At 42.0% G+C, this 18,883-nt stretch overlaps 1 protein-coding gene and 1 pseudogene across 1 annotated transcript in view; both read right to left on the reverse strand.

The window, feature by feature from the left end:
• The window catches only part of LOC102141965 (putative uncharacterized protein CXorf42), a 103,415-nt gene that overhangs the window by 76,790 nt on the left and 7,742 nt on the right, over nt 1-18,883 (reverse strand). The gene's annotated exons all lie outside the window — the stretch shown is intronic.
• On the reverse strand, nt 5,012-7,290 carry LOC135969131 (elongation factor 1-alpha 1-like; annotated as a pseudogene).

Consider the following 18,883-nt stretch of genomic DNA (forward strand, 5'->3'; position numbering starts at 1 on the left):
CAGAAGCATTCCAAAATGCTGCCAGTAACTCCATGCTTACTGTTTCTTCCTCTTCTGCTCTGCTGAACATTGTGGACATAGACACTCAGGATTGTTGGGGTAGATGATACTGGTTAAATGAGTCCTTCTTGGACACAGCTTTTGTTGAATGTGAGCACCAAACACTGAGAAGTCCTTGTCCATAACTGATGTGCAGAATGACCCATACGTTTTTTGGTTTGGGATTCTTTTTTCTCTACTGTGTGTTATCCTTTTCTCTAATAGTGACCAGTCACATTCTACTGGTCTGTATTTGTCTCACAGTTGTTGAAGTGGCTTTGCCAACTTAGCTAAGCTAGAAACATAGTTTCCTGGAATTGCCTTCCCAATATGGTTCTGAGACTGGACCAGGAGGAAAATTTGGGCAGGGCTTGGGAAGTGGGAGTGAAGCAACAGATACTATATTCTGAAGTTTGGTAGGACCAGGCACTGTTGCCACTGGCGTACACTGGCACTGATCCACTGGCACACCTTGTTGGTGTGGGGCAGCAGCAGGACCTGCAGCAACTCCAACTCTGACAAGATCTCCTTCTTCAACTTCTCCAAGTCCTAGGTCAGTTGTGTGTGCATTTCCATCACTATGGATGTCAGCTCTTTCTCTAGGTTGGAGGCAATAAGAGACAGACGCAGGTTCCAGTAAGTCTTCACGGGATTTACTTTGTCCTAGATATTCAAGTTAATCCTTGCAGGTTCCAGTTTGTCCTTGCTTTCCCCCACACCACATACACCTCTTCTTCCCAACTGTGGGCCCTGAATATCTACAGTGATTTCAGACTGCCATAAGTGCAGAGACAATAGCCTTCCATAGATTTCTTCCCCTGTGTAAGGTACATGGATGTTCTTTGGTCAAGAAATAGGCCAAGGTGAATATCCAGGCCTGCATGACTCAGTGAGTTTGGCATGCAGGCGCATACCTCCACTTGTTATATAACCTGTTTATGTAAGTTTATACTTCACTCTAAGCCACTATTGTCTGTAAAAGGTATAACTGCCCTGCTAACGTTCTACAGGGGCTCTTGGGACTCCACTCGGCTCAACATGGCTTACCATGGCGGGCACGCTGGTGCCCAGAGAGAGAGCCAAAGCTGTCCGTCTTGCAGATGGACAGGAGGGAGCCAGCACACAGCTTGGCTTGCTCATGCCCAGAGAGAAAGAGTTAAGCTGCTGACCCTGAAGGCAAGGGAGAGCCAGATACACAACTGTCTTTGGGAGCCACTGGCTCACGCAGCTGAGACAGGGCGAACAGTGTGAGAGCTAGTGTGAGAAAGCTGTTAATAAAAGCTGCTGCTGAATAAAACCATATTCACCTGCCTACGGCCCCCCAAGTGTTCTTTCTGCTCATCTACCAACTCCCTCTGGACTTCAGCATGGGCTGGACCTGGATCCCGGGACCTGACAACTGGTGATGAGAATGGGATGAGGTGAGTGGGCCCCAGTACCTGAGGGCTCCCGGGTTGGCTTTGTGGCCGCAGCATGGGCTGTGATACCCGGTGGTGGCTGTGCTGTGAAGATGGGCTCCAGTGGAAACATGGGAGGCAGTGGGTGGGTCTCCTGTGAGTATGGAGAAGGCACTGAAGCACCTGGAAGTGCACAGCACTGAGAAGAAGCATGCCTTTGCTGGCAGAGTCAGATGAGTGTTTGTAATTGTGCTGTGGGAAGTTCATGCCCAGTTCTTGTGGGACTCAGTGCAGGGAGGAGGAAGAACCTCCATGGCAGGCTTGCCCAATGATCCACCACAAAATAGATCATGAGCAGCTACTGGGCCACACGAGTAGGCCCAGAGACCCCCTGCTGTGGTGGAGCACCCTTCCTTTGGTGCCTGTGCCCCTGCTGAGTTGAGGGAGTTAAGCAAATAATGTCGGTAGTCGTGCACAGACTTAGTGCAAGTCATTTGGGAGAAGGACCTTGCTGCGCAACCCAGTCCCGCTCAAGCATTCCAGTTTTCAAAGAGTACCTGCTACAGTTGGTGGAAGTGTAAAGCCTTTTCTGTTTGATAAGAGAACTGGCCGAGATGCCCAGCTTGGAGGGCACCGGACAACAGGAGCCACATTTGGACTTGGCAATCCACTGGTCCCTGACCCCCGGATAAGTTTCTGGGCAGAGCTGCATTTATTGACAACTATGAAGACTGGTAAGTGAAAGTGAAACCTGTATCTCTGCATCTTGGCATCAGCTGCTTGGCTTTCCGCTTATGCGCTATGTATGTCTCTCGCATCCATACCTGAAGACATTCTGGGTGGATGTTTTGCATGGCTTGGCAGCTGTGTCATCTATCACAGACTTAATAGACTACTTGACAACGGAACTTGGCAGTGCCATTGTGTGGTGGACTTGGCTAATGCATTCTTGTCAACTGACAATGCTCCAGAGAGCAAGTAACAATTTGCCTTCATGGGACAGTGACAATGGACTTTCACAGTGTTGCTGCAGGGCTACTGTATAGGCCCCACCATATGTTGTGGTTTTGTTAATAATGTTTTGTTAACCTCTGATTCTCTTGCAGGTTTAAAAGTGGCAGTGTCCCTCTTGCCTGGGATTGGGGTGATGAGGCTGAGACAGCCTTTCTGGGTAGTAAACTAGGGTGCTCATTTACACTGAATGTGCATGTAACCACAGATAATTTTGGCTAGGGCCTATAGCAGTGCATGGAGCACTTGGAAGCACCAGTGGGCTGTTAGTACCAACTGTGGACGGGACCTGAGCTCTGGTGCTTACTAATAGAGAAGCAGTTATTAATAGTGGGATGGGTGCATTCATGGGTAATGACCCCCTGGACAGAGACAGCACAGACATCCACTTTAGCGAAGTGGGGTGCCTACTTGAAATGGTGAAGTATGCTAAGTACAAAAACCTTAGCAGCTAAGTTGCAAGAGGTCTTGGGACCTGTAGTCCTAATGCAAGATAAGGCCATGGGGCCTGAGGCACTCCTAATCCCTGAGACTTCACCATTAGGAAGGGTATCCCCTCATTCCTGATAGGGCATGGCACACAGCTAGATCTAGCTTGGGTGCAGTCCAGCCTAGTACTAACACCATGTGTTTTGAAACCAGGTGTGGGCAAGGCAGCTAATAAACTAAACTCAGGGCAGTGTGACTGGTAATCACCAAGGATGTGACAACCTATGGTGATCTGCGCCAATAGCTGGGCAGTTCATCAAAGCTTATGTATATAATGGGCTTGAGTGCCCAAAAGCTTATGTATGTATTGGGCCTGCATGCCCAAAGCTTGTGTGTCAGGCTTATGTGTCAAGCCTGTGTATGTATCAGGCCTGCATGCCCAAAGTTTATATGTCAGGCCTGTGTGCAAAACCTGAGTATCAAACCTGTGTGCCCAAGACCTAAGTCTCCCTCAGCCTAAGGGGTGGAGTGTAAGGTACACGGATGTGCTTTGGTCAAGGAATAAGCCGAAGTGGATATCCAGGCCTGCATGACTCAGCAAGTTTGGCATGCAGGCGCACACCTCCACTTGTTACATAACCTGTTTGTGTAAGTTCATACTTGGCTCTATACTTGGTATAAAGGTATATTTGCCCTGCTAATGCTGTACAGGGCTGTTGGGGCTCAGCTTGGCTCAACATGGTGGTGGGTGCGCTGGTGCTCAGAGAAAGAGAGAGAGCGAAAACTGTCAGTCTTGCAGATGGACGGGAGAGAGTCAGGACACAGCTTGGCTTGCTCGTGCCCCCAGAGAGAAAAAGAGTTAAACTGCTGACCCTGAAGGCAAAGGAGAGCTGGCTGCACAGCTGTGTGTGGGAGCCGCGGCTCAAGCAGCCAAGACAGGGTGGCCAGTGTGAGAGAGCTAGTGTGAGAAAGCTGTTAATAAAAGCTGCTGCTGAATAAAACCATATTCACCTGCCTACAGCCCCCTGAATGTTCTTTCTGCTCATCCACCCACTCCTTCTGGACTTCAGCATGTGTTGGACCCAGACCCCAGGACCTGACACCCTGCTTCCACAATTGCATATGGTCTAATTACTGTAATCATCCCTTATTGCTTTTCACTCTGCTTCTCTGATCAAACTCTGCAACTGTGCTCAAGTGATTCTTATTTTACATCCAAATTTGCAAATCAGACACAGGATTATAGACATTACAAAAAAAAATTCAATTTTGAAAAAAAAAGGAAGAGATTTGTACATGACACTTAACCCATCTATTACCCTTGCTTTCTTTTTGATGTCAAACTTCTTTAAATGGCACCCTAAGTTTATTGCAAAAGCATTTTTCTTCCTCCCATTTTCTCTGTAGTTCTTTGAATATGACTCTGGCTTTTAAAACACTATTTTAATTCGTCAGAAACTTATAAAACATCACATCCAGATCTTAGTCTACTTTATTTCTTTGTACTCTTAACACTGTTGACTACTCTCTCTTTTTTCCTCATTAAATTTGGTTTTAATGGGTCTCAAATTTCTGTGACAGGTATTTGGTCAAGTTGTTTCCGCTAAAAAGTGCTGATTTTAAAAACTAAATAACTTAAAACTACCAGATGCCAAAAAAAAAAAAAAAAGTTCACAAAACATTCTCCTTTCTTCCGAAGGTTTTACAATGCATTGTTATCATTAACCAATCTTTTACGACTAAATTTAAGTGGCCAATTGAAACAAACAGTTCTGAGACCCTTCCATCACTGATTAAGACTCAGGCCAGGCACCGTAGCTCATGCCTGTACTCCCAACATTTTGGAAGGCTGAGATGGGTAGATCACTTGAGCCCAGGAGTTTGAGACCAGTCCGGGCAATATAATGAGACCTAGTCAGGCATGGTGGCACATGCCTGTAGTCCCAGCTACTTGGGAGTCTAAGGCAGGAGGACTGCTTGAACCCAGGAGGCAGAGGTTGTAGTGAGCAGAGATCGTGCCACCGTGCTCCAGCCAGGGCAACAGAGTGAGAACCTGTCTCAAAACAAACAAACAAACCAAAAAAAAAAAAACAAACAAACAACAAACAACAACAACAACAAAAAAGACGGGGGTGGCATGTTTTAGGGATAATATTCATTTAGACTTCTGAGCTTTCTGGACAGACTTGGTGACCTTGCCAGCTCTAGCCACCTTCTTGTCCTCTGCACCCATGGCAACTGTCTGTCTCAGCGAGTTTGGCATGCAGGTGCACACCTCCACTTGTTATATAACCTATATAACCTGTTGTGTAAGTTCATACTTGGCTCTATACTTGGTATAAAGGTATATTTCCCCACAAAATGACCCAGAGAAGAATAGTCAGATAGTCAGAATATTCAGAGAAGCTCTTAACACACATGGTCTTGCTAGGAACTACAATCATGGCAGCATCATCAGATTTCAAGAATTTAGGGCCATATTCTAGCTTTTTACCAGAATGGTCATCTTTTCTTTCAGCTCAGAACACTTGCAAGGAATGTGAGATGTGTGACAATCTAGTACAGGGCATAGCCAGCACTGATTTGGCCTAGATGGTTCAGGATAATCACCTGAGCAGTGAACTCAGATGCTTCCATTGGTGGGTCATTTTTGCTGTCACCAGCAACACTGCCATGATGAACATCTTTGGCAGACACATTCTTTTTTTTTTTCTTAGAAAGAATGTAATGCATGTTTTTAATCAGAACAACAGCAGCAACAACAAAAAAATTAAGTATGGATATGCCAATAGAGTGTTGAATCCAGCAATGGACACAAATAAAGGGCAAATGCTTGACAGAGACAGTTGTAAATAATCTATGTACCTCTTACATTCCCCCATTTCATACAAAAGACATTCTCTTTGGAAATATGGTTATAAATGTAAATCACTGATTTCTTTCAAGACCACGATGATTCTGTAATAAATATCAAATTGTTCCATTTCAGATTTGTAAAAGGATTCTTTCAGATATGAAGACTTGGGAGCAACTGTGAAGCTGTCTTTATTCAGATACTTTGAAATATAAAGTGGTGATCTAAGCCACCAAGAACTGTAAGGCATGCTAACTGACGTTTATAACAACTTAGCCTTCTTGTTCTTTATATCCGATTTTATTAAGTGGGCAAACACCTTGTTCACATTGAGGCCCACATTGTCCCCAGGAAGAGATTCACTCAAAGCTTCATGGTGCATTTCAATAGACTTTACTTCAGTTCTAACATTGACTGGAGCAAAGTTGACCACCATGCCAGGTTTGAGAACACCAGTCTCTGCTCGGCCCACAGGTACAGTACCAATACCAACAATCTTGTAGACATCCTGGAGACACAGACACAAGGGCTCGTAAGTTGGATGACCTGATGGTAGAATAAAGTCCAGAGCTTCAAGCAGCATGGTTCCACTGGCATTGCTATCTTTACAGGTGACTTTCCATTCCTAGAACCAAGGCATATTAGCACTTGGCTCCAGCATGCTGTCACCATGCCAACCAGAAATTGGCACAAATGCTACTGTGTCAGGGTTGTAGCCAATTTTCTTAATGTAAGTGCTGATTTCCTTGTATCTCGTCTGGTGGTAGGGTGACTAAGTGGAATCCATTTTGTTAACACTAACAAGTAGTTGTTTCACAGCCAGCATGTAAGCCAGAAGGGCATGCTCATGGGTCTGCCCATTCTTGGAGATACCAACTTCAAATTCACCAACACCAGCAGCAATTATCAAGAGAGCACAGTCAGCTTGAGATGTGCCTGTAGTCGTTTTTTGTTTTGTTTTGTTTTGTTTGTTTTTGAGGCAAGGTCATGCTCTGTTCCCCAGTCCAGAGTGCAGTGGTATGATCTCGGCTCACTACAATCTCCACCTCCCGGGTTCCAGTGATTCTCCTGCCTCAACCTCCCGAGTAGCTGGGATTACAGATGCATGCCACCACACCCAGCTAATTTTTGTATTTTCAGTAAAGATGGGGTTTCACCATGTTGGCCAGGCTGATCTCGAACTCTTGACCTCAAGTGATCTGCCCACCTCGGCCTCCCAAAGTGCCCAGATTACAGGCGTGAGCCACTGTGCTCGGCCCGTAATTGTGTTTTTGATGAAGACTCTGTATCCTGGGGCATCAATGATAATCATGTAGTACTTACTGGTCTCAAATTTCCACAGGGAAATATCAGTGGTGATACCATTCAGCTTTCAGTTTATCCAAGACCCAGGCATACTTGAAGGAGCCCTTTCCTATCTTAGCAACCTTCTTCTGAATTTTTCAGTGGTTCTTTTGTTGATGCCACTGCATTTGTAGATTAGATGGCCAGTAGTAGTGGACTTGCCTGAATCTACATGTCCATGATGACAATATTGATATGAGTCTTTTCCTTTCCCATTTTGGTTTTTAGGGGTGGTTTTCAAGACAACCTATGTTCTAGTGGCAAACCCATTGCAAAAAAGCTACTTTCTCTTTTCTGAATGTCTCTCTTCCCTTGGTTTCTATGACCAGCACTTTTTGGAATTTTCTCCTATCTCTCCAACTGCTGCTCCCTGTCTTAGTATGCTCACTTCTCTTCTACCCATTCCTCAAGGTGTAGGAGTTGGTTGCTCAAAGTCCAGTTCTTGGCACTTTTGAATTCTCACTCTACCCTCTCTACCTTTATGATCCCCTCCACTCTAAGGGATTCAACCACCATCCCTTCACACTCATGATTTATAGATCTATGCTTTTATCTCAGCTCTCTCTCCTGAATGCCAAGGTCAAGATTCTTATAGTCCATTTAGTTGCAGATGACTCTCAAATTCAACAAGCGCAACCTGACCTATTTATTTACCATGACATGTTCCATGTCCCCTAGCTTGGATAATGGCATTACAATTCTTCAGTCACTCATTCTCAAAACTTCAGAGTTGGGGAGTAATGTCACGAAAGACAGAGTAGAAGCAATCTGGATTCACTCCCCCTGCCCACTGAAAACCAAAAACAACTATCCAGTGCCACATTTATCACAAGAACTCAAAGCCAAAGCTGTGACAATCCCTGAGGCCACAGAGAAGTGAAAAACTATGAGCTGAAAGTGAGAGAAATGGACTTCTCTATCCACAATGCCCCTCCCCCAAACTACTAGACACCACATGGAAAAATCCTCCAAGACTCATGGTTTCTACATTGGAAAAAGTGAGATCAAAGTGGACAGCCAGCTTCCCCATCATCTTGGGTTCCTATGCAAGAAAGTTGTTCCTGTCTCAACTCACAGGAAGCATCACAAGTGCCTCCACCTAAGGACAGGTGGAGACAAACCTTGGAGGTGGGGCCGCATGGCCCAGCACTAGAAACTCGGGGTCTGCTCTCCACTATAGAAAAAGGGGACACCAAATTAGAGAGGTGGTTTAGCAGCATCACACTGTAGGAGGCACCCTGCAGGGAACCTCTGAGCACGAAGCCATAGCCAGCTTCCCCACACAGCTGAGGAGTCCCCTTTGGAATCTCCCCTTACCTGCAATGGGCAGCACTTGGAGAGCTACAGAAAAGCTGTGCTTAGGGCGCCATCTAGTGCTCAAGAGAAGGCAGCAATCTAGGGCTAAGGGAATCAACGGGCAAATCGCACAGAACCTCTAAACACACAAACCAACTCAGACAGGAAAGACTTGAAAAAATAACCAATTCTTTAACGCGAAGACATAGATCTACATACATAAGAAATAACAGCAAACAGTGAACGATGACCTCTCCAAATGGACAAAGCAAGGAACCAGTGATCAACCCCAATGAGAGAGCAACATGTGAGCTCTCAGATAGCAAAGTGACAGGAGTCAGATCAAGAATTCAAAATAGGCCGGGCGCGGTGGCTCAAGCCTGTAATCCCAGCACTTTGGGAGGCCGAGACGGGTGGATCACGAGGTCAGGAGATCGAGACCATCCTGGCTAACACGGTGAAACCCCGTCTCTACTAAAAAAATACAAAAAAACTAGCCGGGCGATGTGGCGGGCGCCTGTAGTCCCAGTTACTTGGGAGGCTGAGGCAGGAGAATGGCGTAAACCCGGGAGGCGGAGCTTGCAGTGAGCTGAGATCCGGCCACTGCACTCCAGCCTGGGTGACAGAGCGAGACTCCATCTCAAAAAAAAAAAAAAAAAAAAAAAAAAAAAAAAATTCAAAATAGCAGTTTTGAAGATACTCGCAATCTCCAAGTTAATACAGAAACGCAATTTAGAAATGTATCAGAGAAATTTAATGAAGAAATGGAAATGATGAGAAAAAATCAAACAGATACCTGGAACTGAGAAATACATTGGCTGAACTGAAAAACTCATCACAGAGGTATCAACAGCAGAACTGATCAAGCAGAAGAAAGAAGGAGTGAGCTCAAAGATAGTCTATTTGAAAATACATAGTCAGAGAAGAAAAAAAGAAAAAAGAAGGGAAAGGAATGAAGAATACCTACAAGAACTAGAAAATAACTTCAAAAGAGCAAATCTGAGTCATTGGCCCTCAAGAGGAAGTTGAGAAAGAAAAGGGGGTCGATAGCTTATTCAAAGAAATAACAGAAAACTTCCCAAACCTAGAGAAACATATAAATATCCAGATACAGGAAAGTCAAAGATTACCAAGCAGATTAAACCCAAATAGGACTACACCAAAATATATATTAAGCTCTCAGAGGTCAAGGACAAAGACAAGATCCTAAAAGCAGCAAGAGAAATAAAAGCAAATAACATATAAAGGACTTTGATTTGTCTGGCAACAGACTGTCAGCAGAAATGGTACAGGACAGGAGAGAGTGAGATGATATATTCAAAGTGCTGAAGGCAAAAACTGAGAATAATACACCCAACAAAGCTATCCTTCAAACATGTAGGAGAGATAAAGACTTTCTAAGACAAACAAAAGGTGAATGAATTCATCATCACCAGACCTGTCTTGCAAGAAAATGCTAGAGAGAGTTATTCAATCTGAAAGAAAAGGATATGAACGTGCAATAATAAAGTCATTTGGGCTGGGCATAGAGGCCCACACCTGTAATCCTAGTGCTTTGGGGGGCACTAGGCACAGAAAGACAAACATTGTATTTTCTTACTTATTTGTGGGATCTAAAGATCAAAACAGTTGAACTCATGGACGTAGTAGAAGGTTGATTACCAGAGGCTGGGAAGGGTGGTAGGGGAGTCAGGGATGATATATGGGTACCAAAAAATAGTTAGAATGAATGACACCTACTATTTGATAGCACAACAGGATGTCTATAGTTAATAATAATTTAATTGTACATTTTAAAATAACTAAAAGAGTATAATTGGATTGTTTGTAATACAAAGAATAATCACTTGAGGGGATGGATACCCCATTCTCCATGATGTGATTATTATACATTGCATGCCTGTATCCACACATCTCATGTACCCATAAATATATGTACCTACTATATACCCACAAGAATGAAAAATAATTTTTTTTTTAAAAGTAGAAAGACTTCAAATAACCTAATGATGCACCTCCAGGAACTAGAAAAGCAAGAACAAATCAAACCCTAAATTAGTAGAAAGAATGTAACAAGGTTGGGTGTTTTAATCACATTTTAATCACAGCACCTTGGGAGACTGAGGCAGGATGATTCTCTGAGACCCACCTGGGCAACAAAGTGAGACTGTGTCTACAAAAAAAGTTTGAAAATTAGCCAGGAATGATGGCATGTGCCTGTAGTCCCAGCTACTTAGGCAGCTGAGGCAGGAGGAGTGTTTAAGCCCAGGAGGTTGAGGCTGCAGTGAGCCATGATCACACCACTGCACTCCAGCCTGGGGAGCAGAGCAAGATTCTGTCTCAAAAAGAAAGAGAGAAAGAGAGAAAGAGAGGAAGGAAGGAAGGAAGGAAGGAAGGAAGGAAGGAAGGAAGGGAGAAAATAATAAAGATCAGCACCGAAATAAATGAAATTGAGATTATAAAAAAAATACAAAAGATCAATGAAACAAATAGTTTTCCAAAGGGATAAACAAGCAAAATTGACAAATCTTTAGGTAGACCAAGTAAGAAAAAAGAGAGAAGACCCAAATAAATAAAATCAGAAAGGAAAAGGAGACATTAAAACTAATACCACAGAAATACCACAGAAATGTAAAGGATCACGAGAGACCATTATGACCAACTACATACCAGCAAACTGGAAAACCTATAAGATGGTTAAATTCTTGGACACATATGACCTATAAGAAATAGAAAGCCTGAACAGACCAGTAACAAGTAATGAGATCAAAGCAGTAATAAAAAGTCTCTGATCAAAGAAAAACCCAGGAGCAGATGGCTTCCACAATGAATTCTACCAAACATTTAAAGAACAAATATAAATTCTATTCAAATTATTCCAAAAAAATTGAACAGTAGGGAATACTTCCAAATTCATTATATGTGGCCAGCATTACCCTGACAGGAAAACCAGACAAAGATACAACAACAATAACAACAACAACAACAACAACAACAACAACAACAACAAAACTACAGGCCAATATTCCTGATGAACATAGATGTAAAAATTCCCAATAAAATACTAGCAAACCAAGTTCAACATCACATTAAAGAGATCATTCACCATGATCAAGTGGGATTTGCTGCAAGGATGTAAAATGGTTCACCATACACAAATCAATAAATGTGTTATATCACATTAACAAAACTAAGGACATTTTTGTCCATGATGATTTCAACAGATGCTGAAAAAAGCATTCAGTAAAATTCAGTATCTTTTCATGACAAAAACTCAACAAACTGGGTATAGAAGGAACATATCTCAAAACAATAAAGGCCATATATGACAAACCCACAGCTAACATCATGCTGAATGGGGAAAAATTGGTAGTCTTTCTGGGGAAAAATTGGCAGTCTTTCCTCTAAGAACTGAAAGAAGATAAGGATGACCAATTTTACTATTTTTATTAAACATAGTCCTGAAAGTCCTAGCCAAAGTAATTGGGCAAGAGAAAGACTTAAAGGGCATCCAATTTGGAAAGGATGAACTTAAATTATCCTTGTTCATTGATGACATGATCTTATATCTGGAAAATCCTAAAGACTCTACCAAAAATTATTAGAACTGATAATCAAATTCAGTAAAGTTGCAAGATACATAATCGACATACAAAACTCAGTAGCATTTGTATATGCCAACAGCAAACAATTGGAAAAATAAATCAAAAAAGCGATCCCATTTATAATTGCTACAAAAAAAAACACAAAAAACCCTAGGAATAAATTTAACCACAGAAGTAAAGATCTCTTACAAAGAAAACTATGAAACACTGATGAAATAAATTGAAGAGGATACCAAAAAAAATAGACATCTCATGCTCATGGATTGGAAGAATTAATACTGTTAAAATATCCATACTACCCAAAGTGATCTACAGTGGTCTCTTCACTCTATTGATTGTTTGCCTTGCTACCTATATAATATGATACAAAGTGATCTACAGATTGCAATCCCTACCAAAGTGCCAACAACATTCTTGATGGAAATAGAAAAAACAATCCTAAAATTCATATGAAACCACAAAAGACCCCAAATAGCCACAACAATCCTGAGAAAAAAAGAACAAAGCTGGAAGCATCACACTACCTGACTTCAAAATATGCTATAAAGCCATAGTAACCCAAAACAGCATAATACTGGCATAAATACAGGTGTATAACCTTCCAGGCACCTCTGTGTGTTCAGCAATCTGGAAGCTCATCAAATCTCATTGTTCAAGAGTTTTTATAGTTCTGGTGTCCTATGGCACAGTAGGGTGACTATAGTAAACAACAAGGTGTTGTAGTTCTCAAAATAGTTAGAAGAGAGGATTTATATGTTCCTATCACAAAGAAATAATACATGTTTGAGGTGATGGATATGCTAATTACTCTGATCATTTGATCATTACACAATATATACATGTATCAAAACAAAATTACATTAGGCTGGGCGCAGTGGCTCATACCTGTAGTCCTGACACTTTGTGAGATCAAGGCAGGAGGATCGCTTGAGGCCAGGAGTTTGCGACAAGCCTAGGCATCATAGTGATACCCTATCTCTACAAAACATTTTTAAAAATTAGTTGGGCATGGTGGTGTGTACCTGTAGTCCTAACTACTTAGAAGGCTGGGGCAGGAGAATCCCTTGAGCTCAGGAGTCCAAGGCTGCTGTGAGTTATAATCAAGCGACTGTACTGTACTCCAGTGAGGGCAACAGAGTGGAGACCCTATCTCCCAAACACACACACACCACATTACACCCCATAAATGTGTACAAAATCATGTCAATGAAAAATACTTCATTTTATGTTTTTATTATTATTTTTAGAGACAGGGTATCACTCTGTGACCCAGGCTTCAGTGCAGTGACCTGATCATAGTTCACTGCAGCTGTGAACTCCTGGGGTCAAGCGATCCTCCCACCTCAGCCTCCCGAGTAGCTAGGACTACAGGTATGCATCATCATGCATCGATAATTAAAAAAAAAATTTTTTTTTGTAGAGATGGGGTCTTGCTATGTTACCCAGGCTGAACTTGAAATCCTGCCCTCAAGCAATACTTCTACCTCAGCTTTCCAAAGTGCTGGAATTACAGGCATGAGCCACTATGCCTAGAAAAAAAAAATTATTAAAGAGATTTTATAGAACTCATCCCTTAGCCCTGCTTTCCCGCCTTTCCTGGATGTTGGTGGGTGAGGCTGAAAGTTCCAACTTGCCAATCCTCTAATCCTCTATTACCTGTTTTTTCAGGTGACCGGCCCTATCCTGGGCTACCTAGGAGTCACACTCTGAGTTATATCATTAGCATAAACTCAGATGTAATCCAAAGGGACACATTATAAATAAGAAGATAATCCTATTTGTCAGGAAATTTCAAGGGTTTTAGGAGCTTTGTGATGGGAACCAGGGACAAAGACCTAATATATTATAATATCACAGGACTATTTCTCTCAATATGACTTTAAAAAGATTCAGTTTTTATGATGCTTAGCTTCTCCCATGACCAGAGTGACACTATTTGTAGTAAGGAGGGGCAGAACAGCTGGACAGCTGATAGTCAGTTGTCAGGACACTAATATTTCTTTATTCTGTTACCAAGCATAGCATTAACGGAAAGGACACAGTGCAATTCATTAGCTAGGTTTGCATCCAAGACTTGGAAAAAAATGAAAGGGTATTAAAAGTGGGTAGAAACTTTGAAAGGAAAATAAATCTCGGAACCCCCAAATCACTAAGCCAAAGGGAAAAGTCAAGCTGGAAACTGTATCAGACAAACTTGCCTCTCATTCTATTCCTAAATAAGATAGTTACAAAGATTTGTTCAAAAGCTACATACCTCTCTCATAATTTGCCCATAAGGAAAATCATGGACAAAGGACAGACAGAACTCAAAGTCATCCCTCTGTTCCTGTGCAACAAATGCATATCTGATTGCTTCCTTTGCCCTATTGTTTCACTAAGCCAGACTAAGGCATAAGTGACTATTCCTGTAAATTGTGCATTCAGTGAAAGGCTAATCAGAAACTCAAAAGAATGCAACCATTTGTCTCTTATTTACCTATGACCTGGATGCCCCCTCCCTGCTTCGAGTTGTCCCACCTTTCTGGACTGAACCAATGTACATCTTACATATATTAATCGATGTCTCATGTCTCCCTAAAACATATAAAACCAAGCTGTATCCCAACCACCTTGAGCACATGTTGTCAGGACATACTGAGGCTGTGTCACAGGCGCATCCTTAACCTTGGTGTAAGGAACATGGCTGCACTGAAGCCAGGCAGACATAGGCTGAGGTAAACATCCTGCATGACTCAACAAGTTTAGGCACATAACTCCACTTGTTATATAATCACAGCCATGTAGCCATAACATGGGAAGGCTCATCACTCAGCTCAGAGCCACTATTGTCTGCAAAAGGTACAACTACCTTGCTGACGCTGTACAGGTGCACCCAGAGAAACAGAGAGAGCCAGAGCTGTCTGTCTTGCAGATGGACAGCGGGAAGCCAGGACACAGTTTGGCTTGCTTGCACCCAGAGGGAAAGAGTTAAGCTGCTGACCCTGAAGGGAGAGCTGGCCGTGCGGCTGTGTATGGGAGTAGCTGCAGCAATTAGCGAAGACAGAGACAGTGTAAGAGAGCTGCTGAATAAAACCATCTTTCACCTGCCTACGCCCCCCACTCCCTTGACCCGAGTGTTCTTTCAGCTATCTGCCACCCATCCACCCACTTCCTTTCGACCTCAGCATGGGCTGGAACCTGCCCCTGGACCTGACACTTGGCAAAATAAATTTTCTCAATTGATTGAGACTTGTCTCAGATACTTTTTAGTTACTTGCATAGACTGAACTAATAGAAAACTGAAATAATTATGACTTTTGCTCAAAATGTTGCTCATCCTTTGTTTTTCAGAGCCAAGAAAACTTTTCTTTAGAGCTATTTACAGCTTTTAACACTTAAGTATACTTGTATAAACAAAATTTAGAGCATATTTCTCTCTACCTGATCTCTCCAAAATTTGGAAACTAGTTGTGCGTATTCTTAACTTACAGCAATATAGTTATTTGCATAAGTGCAATAAGAATCTATTTTCTTTTGTAACAGGACATAACTGGAAAAACTGGTTATTTTACCAAGGTATTGACAGGAATAACATACTTTCGGATACAGATTCCTTTAAGAAATCGAAGTTGACTTACAGGGCCAATAAAAGCCCCTTGTAAAAGCTATCCTCGTACCTTATCTACACAGTCCCTGTACAGTCTCCTAACGTGTGGTAAGTAAAGAATGTCACTTTCTGACAGGCCCAGGAGACCTAAGTTTTCTTGGGACCTCGAGGTGAGGAATTCACTCAATTAATACAAGTATTTGCAGGCACAGGTTGGGCTTAAGGCATTAAAGTTGAATCTAAGATTCCTTGTGGAATAAAGTTCCAGCAAAGTCAATTTTAAAAAAAGAGAAGACTATATGACAAATAATTATTCTTGCTGACTTTATGCAAATACTCCAGCCATAAGACTAAAACTTATTTTGCAAATGAATTTGTCCTTTGATTTGTCTTTAGTGAAAACAGGACTGGAAAGAGAAAAAAAAAGTTTCAAAATAAACTATAGTATACCTGTTAGATTCCAGTCTTGCCTAGTGTTTTTCAATTTTTACTATTTCCTATAGTTTAGACTGAATTCTAAAATTTTTCCTGGCTACAAGTCTCCAAAATGATGTTTTCAAATTGTCCTTCTTTCCTTTCCCTTCTTCCCCATTTTTCCTCATTTAAAATCACTAAATATTAAGCTGTGCTTTCTTCAAGCCCTGCAAACTGAAGCTAGACAACTTCAGAAGAAAATAACAGCAACCTATTTACATACACAAGTCACTTTCATACCTGCCTACTGATGCATGGACTTCAGAGTAATATGGCCTATATAGATTTTCCAGGATTGTTCTTGCTTGTTTGTTGTTGCTTTTCTCCCTTCCTCCCCCTGTTTTCTTTTCATAGGACATGAGACTTCACAACCTACTAAACATGAGCTTTTCCAATAACATGGGACCTACTCATCTAGGAATAAAGCATCCTAGCCATGAGAGATCAGACAAACCTAAGACCAGAGGACTCATTTTCTTCTAAAATGCTTTCTCTGAAAGATTTTTAAAAGGCAGGGGGGAATATAAAAACAAAATATATCTCGGGACCCCAAAATCACTAAGCCAAAGGGAAAAGTCAAGCTGGGAAAAGTCAAGCTGGACAGGAAAAACCTGCCTCCTGTTCTATTCCTAAATAAGATAACTACAAAGATTTCTTTAAAAGCTATGTACCTCCCTCACAATTTGCTCACAAGGAAATTCCTTATGAACAGACAGAACTCAAAGTTATTCCTCTCCTCACGTGAGACTAAAGGATATCTGATTGCTTCCTTTGCCCTATTGTTTGACTAAGCCAGACTAAGGGATAAGTGAATATTCCTATAAATTGTGTATTCAGTGAAAGAATAATCAGAAACTCAAAAGAATGCAACCATTTGTCTCTACCTATGACCTGGAAGTCCCTTCCCCACTTCGAGTTGTCCTGCCTTTTTGGACTGAACCAATGTGTATCTTACATATATTGATTGGTCTCATGTCTCCCTAAAAGGTATAAAACCAAGCTGTGCCCCGACTACCTTGGGTATATGTCGTGAGGACCTCCTGAGGCTGTGTCACAGGTGCATACTTAACCTTGGCAAGATAAATTTTCTAAATTGATTGAGACCTGTCTCAGATACTTTTTGGTTTACAAAACAAAGCCAGAGGCCTAGTCCAGAGCTTGGCAAATAGTCTATGCTCACTAAGGGTGAGCTGAAGGGAAGGCTTGCAGTGTTAACTTTCCTAAGATATTTTAGTAATAACATAATAGTCTCTCCCATTGTGGTTTAAAATTTCAATAGCACATAGATTTGCATGTTATATTTTTCTATTAAGATATGAACTGTTAAATATACTGAACCAATTCTCTTTCTCCCCTTGAAGGTTTGGTTTAAGATTAGGAAGGTCAAGTAGAGAAGATAGCAGAAGGCTTTAGATTTTAGATATATGTCACCGATTGCCATTGATCTCCCTGTCATCGAAATCTTGGATGGGCCCTATAATGCCATCCTTGTTCAGGAGCCCAATTGGAGTTGGGTTCTTGTAGTGCCACTGTAGCCTAGAATATCCAGGCTTCCCATGCTGTCCTTGCCTCCTCTGTCTATGCCTTGCTTTGCCCTGACTTTGTTTGGCCTGGTATAGGCCCCTGTCATCAGCATTCATTTGTAGTCTCCATTTTCTTAGGCCTGTTTTTTATAAATTTTTCCAAAATATTTTTCTGCCAGATTCAAATTCTGCATGGCACATCCTCAAGTGCAGTTCACCAAATGTCTGTTAAATGAATTGACTAAACAAAAAAGTCAGTGCACCATTTTTTATAAGGCACATTTTATATTAAAACAAAGCTGTGAATTCCTTGTAAACATTGGTTCCCAGGACCCCTGCAGATACCAAAATCCATGCATACTCAAGCCCCACATTTGGCCCTGCAGAATCCAAGTATACAAAAAGTTGGCCTTACCTATCTGCAGGTTTTGCATCCCACGAATACTGTATTTTTGATCTGCATTTGGTTGCAGGTGTGAAACCTATGGATATGGCGGGGGGGGGGGGGACGCAGGGGCAACTCTATTGAAAAAAATCCACATGTAAGTGGACAAATGCAGCTCTAACTGCATTGTTCAAGGGTCAACTGTATATCTGTTTTGTGTGCCAAATAAAATATGGATAAGAATTTCAAAGGAAAAGTCATTTAAACAGAATTACAAGGAAGCCCCATTTTATGAGCTGACATACCTCAATCACCAATAGGCCCTGTACATCTCACATACATACATATGCAAAATGGCGGTGGGGAAAGTCCCTAGTAAAAGAACAGTGTTTCAAGACAGGGCCCGTCTCCATTTGTGCTGAAGAGCTCAGACACAACCCTGTAGTCTAAAGGAATCTTCCTAAGAAGCTACTCATAGGGCTCTATGGGAAGGTGGCAGCCAAACATCTATCTAGTATATTCCAAATTCTGTTCACTGTCCTCCCTTTCTGTGGAGGACATAGGGAAATAGGAACCATTCTGGCCCAAAGGTCCTCTGCATCAAATGGAACACAAGAGGAGACTCCACCAAAGCCAGAATGAGGCCGTTCTCCCTTTTCTCTTCCATCCCCAGCCCAGAAGGCATATTGTTGCATATTCTCCAGCTCAGAAGCTGACAATCATGCATTCAAATGTATTTTGTCTCATTCAACCTCCTTGAAAGGACCCTGGTTCCTGATGATAAAAACACAAAAAGGGAACCTTTTGTTTACTGCTAGGAGAAGCAAGAGGGAGGAGGTAGTTCCCTGATTCATATTCTCATCAAAAAGAAGCAGTCAGACCTTGGCTTTCTTTATGCTGTCTTCCTCATGTGAAACTGCTAGGCTAGAAAACAACAAAA

This window comes from Macaca fascicularis, chromosome X (assembly GCF_037993035.2).
Source record: "Macaca fascicularis isolate 582-1 chromosome X, T2T-MFA8v1.1".
NCBI classification, from domain to species: Eukaryota; Metazoa; Chordata; class Mammalia; order Primates; family Cercopithecidae; genus Macaca; species Macaca fascicularis.